General features: G+C 56.2%; 1 pseudogene; it reads right to left on the bottom strand.

Annotated features, from left to right (window-relative positions):
* On the bottom strand, positions 1-2882 carry LOC120698728 (annotated as a pseudogene).
* Positions 2883-5035: the final 2153 nt, after the last annotated feature.

The raw sequence follows: 5035 nt of genomic DNA, 5'->3' as shown, positions 1-5035 counted from the left end.
TTGGGGAAGTTTTCTGGGTTTTTCTTCATTCACACTCACAATGTCATGCCATCCAACGAGAGGGGAGGCAACACATTTATACACAGCTGCAGGGCAGCCAACACTGAGGCATATTCTACTCCTAGTCTAAGATGCCAAATGAAAGGACTACTCCTAGTCTAAGATGCCAAATGAAAGGACTAACTGCTGTCCTATCTAGATACTAAAGCAGTCCAAGATGCTGTCCTCTAGGGCAGCAATGGTGCTAGTGCATGCTGCAGAAAAATGAGATGCTGCAGCCCCACATGCTGCAGCCCCACACAGCCCCACAAAGACCACAAGTACAGAGACTTATTCCCTTCATTATCAACCTTCCTGTAATGCCAGAAAATTTTGGCCACAGTTGCAAGGACATGTGGATCATGATCACATCACTTAATAGCATCCAAACTTTTTCCTTCACGTTGGGGGCATGGCACCATCTCAATAGATGCAGTCCAAAGAATACCACTTGTTGGACATTCTTGTAATGCTTTGGCAAGTAGAGCATCAGCTTCCTTTTTGTTCCCATGCCTCAATTCAGCTTGAATTGCTGCAAGCCAGAGTCCAGGTGTAGCTGGGTTCTTCTTTCTTGCTGTTGTGAGGACAGCAAGCGATTTACTCAAGCCACTAATCTTCTCCTTAAGGCTGGATAGAGAGAGTGCCAAAGAGGGATGCAACTTGGGCAGTGCTTCAGGCCATTCTCATAAACTTCCTTGGCCTTCGCTTCATGACCAGTCCTATCCTCCATCTGTCCAAGCATTAACCACAATTTGAAGAATGAAGGGAAAAGCTTCAGACCTTCCTCTAGCAGCCTCCTTTCCTCAATAACATTTCCCAGTTCCCCCTCAACAATTGCAGATTTCATCCAAACCCTCTCGATGCCTCCTCTTTCCCTGGCCTTGGCCAAAAGCATTCTTGCTCTATCTGTCTCATTGTTCTCAAACTCAAGCTTGAATGCTGCCAGCCAGATCTCTTCTGAATTGGGTATAGCAGCATAAGCTTCCTGACGAATGGCCCGACCATCAGGAACATTCCCAGCCAGCCATTTCTCCTTTGCAGCCATGAGACACAACACTTCAGCTCGTGGATTGTAGTTAATAGCCTTCTTGAGGAGCGCACAAAGTGACTCCCTAGTTCCGTGGCTCTTCTCAAGCTGAGCTGCTTTGATCCAGATACTCTTCTTAGTAAGGAATACAGTAAGCGCATGTGATAGATGGCACACGCTATTTCAATCAAACCGTGCTTCTTGCATTCCTCAGCATGAGCAACCCAGGTACGCTTCCGATCCTCATCATCAACACCAATGCCAATGGTGTTCTTCACAATAGCCTGACAAGTCAACACAAATCCAGCATGCTCCGAAGCTTCTTCTTACTTAAGCCACGCCTCCCTAGTCCCTATCAATATCCATTCCTTCTCTCTGTAGAGATCTGATAGCTCTCTCTCAATGACCCCGCTAACTGAGTGTGTGTTCCCATTAGCCTCCTTGAGCTTCGCAGCTGTAATCCAAATAGCAGGCTCCTCCGGAAGCTTCTCCCTCGCCTTTTTAAGTTCCTACCTTGCTTGTTCATAGGTCTCCAGCCTCGCAAGGGCAATCCAAAGCTCAACATGCCGCGGGCAACACTATACAGCCCTGTGAAGAAACACCCCTCATTTGGAAGCTCAACTACAGCCTTCCACAGCCGAAGTGAATCAGGAATATGCTCCAACCCTTTCCTCAACACACCCTGCTCTTCACTAGTCTCTAATTTTGCTGCCTGCAAACCAAAGCTTCACAGCATTTGGAATTTGACATCAGACCCCGCGCAATGACAGCCTTTGCCTCATCTGGACTAGCCAAACATCCTCGTTCTCGGGACACTCCCTCACACTCACAGCCACGCTGTCATTGTAGCCACGTCTTAGTCGGAGTTGGAGAAGAGCCCGGCGCAGTTGCCCTCGGTTCTCGTCGTACCCCTTCTCCTCGTCGCCGCCGTCGTCCTCGCCGTGCTCCTTCCCGCGGCCGCGGCCGGCTGCTGGGACGGCGGCGGCGGCGGCGGAGCGGTCGGTCAGGTAGGGCGCCGCGCGGGCCGGCCCGATGCCGGAGCGGGTGGTGAAGCCGGTGGCGCCGCGGCCCAAACAGGCAACATACATAGTTGGGCGGCGGCTTGGAGCTGAGGAAGTCGTACCGCGCGGGGCGGGCGGGCGGCGGTGGCGGGAGCGGGGCGCACATGCCGAGGGGGCGGCACGGGTCGGCCGTCGGCGAGGAGGCGGCGGCGGCGAGGTTGGCTCCGGGATTGTTTTGTCTTGATTCGAGGCGGTGGGCCGGTGCGCGGCTGGACCGGTGTTTTCGCAAAGGAATCCTTTAGCAAATAAATTGATGGGCCTGATCGAATTCATGGTTGCAATGGTCCACTGTTTGTTTGGGTCACCTAGCCCATTTCCAACCCCTCAAAAAAAAACCTAGCCCATTTGAGATACCTCACAAAAAAAAATCCACAGCCACCTCAAATCCATTCGCTGATGAGCCGAGCCGAGCCGAGCCGACGACGAGCTCTCTCTCGAGTCGGCTCGGCTCGTGGGCCCCTGGGAGGTTGGGCCCACACCGGCGGCACAGGCAGAGGCCAGCCTCTGGACCACGCCCGGCGCAGCAGTACTGTACCGTCCCTCTTTCTCTCTCCCCTCCCTCTTATCCATAGCGCAGGACAGGAGAGAGAGACGAGGAGGGGACAGTGGCTCGCACCAGTGGCTGGTGGATACTCTCTCCCCCCATCCCACCGCCATCATGAGCCCATAGAGAGAGAGGGAAGGAGGGCTGGAGGGGTGCTCCAGTACAGTAGACCACACCACCGGCCGCAGCAGCGGTAGAGTAGGGGGGTAGGGGCAGGGCTGAAGTCTGCGTGCGCGCGCGTGGCCGCGTGGGCGGAGCCGCCACGAGGGAGAGAGAGGACAGGAGGCAGTACAGCGCGTGTGGGGGTTGCGGCGGACACGTTTCGATCTCCCGGTGGCGCGCGCGTCCCTCTCCGCGCAAAGACAGAGCACAGCAGGGCAGAGCCGTCTCGTCGCGCTTGCCGCTTGCTGCCATCTTGTATTCTTTTCCGCTTCCTTTCGGCCCCGTTTAGTTCCCAAAATTTTTCCTACAGTACCGGTCACATCAAATCTTTCGACACATACATGAAGCATTAAATATAGTTAAAAAAATAACTAATTACATAGTCTAACTGATTCGCACGAGATGAATCTTTTAAGTCTAATTAATTCATGATTGGACATTATTTGTCAAATAACAACGAAACGTGCTACGGTGACTTTTCACCCAACTTTTCACGAACTAAACGCGGCCTTCATCTTTCTCGCAGTGTACTCCCTCCGTACTAAAATAAATATAATTTTAAAACTAAGTACGCAAATTAATATTATGTGTAAATAAAATTATTAAAATATTTTTTATCTTTTGTGATGAGTAGTATTTCGAAAACTGTCTTGTCTTTTGTGCTAGATGGGTTAAAATTAATATTTTTATGAGACAAATTTTAAACTCTTTAGATATATTTATTTTGAGACGGTGGTAGTACCGTCTTTGGCTCCGGGACGCGATCTTTTTGTTGTGGGAACTGCCTGCAGCCTGCGTTAGTTGGTACGGGTAATCTCTTGGTCAAATTCAGCAAATTATGAGGCTTAAGGGCTGATAACGAGGACTCTTCCCAAACAGCTTCACCGGTGAAGCGGAACACGGCAGTGGCTTCATCTTTCTAATTAATTTTTACCTAGGCATGTAAAACTATAGATGTCCATTCGGGCCGCCCGGCCCGGCCCGCGCCCGGGCCCGCCCTGGCCCGGTCATCTCCGGGCCGTGCCAGGCCCGGCCCTATTCATTAGCAGGCCGTGCCGGGTCAGCCCACGGACTCCGCTGACGGCCCAGGCACGGGCCCGTGGGCCTGTTTCGTGCCGGGCCAGCCCGCAAAGCCCGACCTGCTTCTCGGGCTCGGGCCCCCCGCGGCCCACGATGGGGGCGCCGGTGCTCGGCCGCGGGAGGCGGCGCGGTGGACCGGCGAGGCGCGGGAACGGCGAGGCGGCGACGGCGGCGGAGAGGAGGCGCGGGACCGGCGAGGCGACGGCGGTGGCCGCGGAGAGGCGCGGCCACGGCGACGGCAGCCCACGAAGCGGCGCTAGATCTAGGGGCTAGCCGAGCCGGCTAGGGTTGCGCAAGGGGCGGCGTCGAGGAGTTGAGGAAGCCCGCCGCCGCCGGCCAGCGGGTCGGAGCCGAGGAAGCCCGCCGCCGCCGGCCGGTGGGCTGGAGCCGAGGAGGCGGCGGAGTCGAGGAGTCGGCGGAGCGGAGGAGGCGGCGGGGCGGAGTCAGCCGAGCAGAGGAGGTGGCGGGGCGGACGACGGAGTCGAGGAGTCGGGTGGGGCGGGGCCTGCTGCGCGAGGGCGGAGCGCCGGAGCCGCGGAGGGGAGGAGCACTGCGCGAGGAGGCGGCAGGGAGTCGAGTCGGGGGATAGAGGAGTCGGACGGTGTCGGGGGATGGGGGCGCTAGGGTTGACTGGCTGTGGGCTGGGCTGTATGTTTAATACTTCGGTAGGCCTTGGGAGTTAGCGGGCCGCTACCGGGCCGGCCTGCTAATTCCGTGCCGGGCCGTGCCAGCCCACGGGCTGGGGTGACGGCCCAAGCCCGGGCACGGGGAGCGGGCCGGGCCAGCCCGGGCACGGTTTGGACCGGGCCGGGCCAAATTGGCCGTGCTTCGGGCGGGCTAACGGGCTACGGGCTACATGGACATCTATATGTAAAACGGCTTCACACTAGTATTTCGAGCGAACGTATGGTCGAAGTTGTGCGCTTGCACCCTGTCAGCCAGGGTTCGAACCCTCGCGGGGCGGACTTTCAGCTAGAGGTGCGCAGTTATGTGTGCGTGGAAAAAAGTTCTCTCACCCGCTCCACGCGAAAGTCTAAGTCTGGTTAGTCTCACATGAGCTGCAGTGCCGCTGTGTATGGGCGGGGCAGGAGTTTGGAGGTTGTCTCGACCTGTGTGAGAAGT

This window comes from Panicum virgatum, chromosome 3K, assembly GCF_016808335.1.
Source record: "Panicum virgatum strain AP13 chromosome 3K, P.virgatum_v5, whole genome shotgun sequence".
NCBI classification, from domain to species: Eukaryota; Viridiplantae; Streptophyta; class Magnoliopsida; order Poales; family Poaceae; genus Panicum; species Panicum virgatum.
Note: the sequence above shows the minus strand (reverse complement) of the source record. Positions and strands in the feature narration are given on the sequence as shown.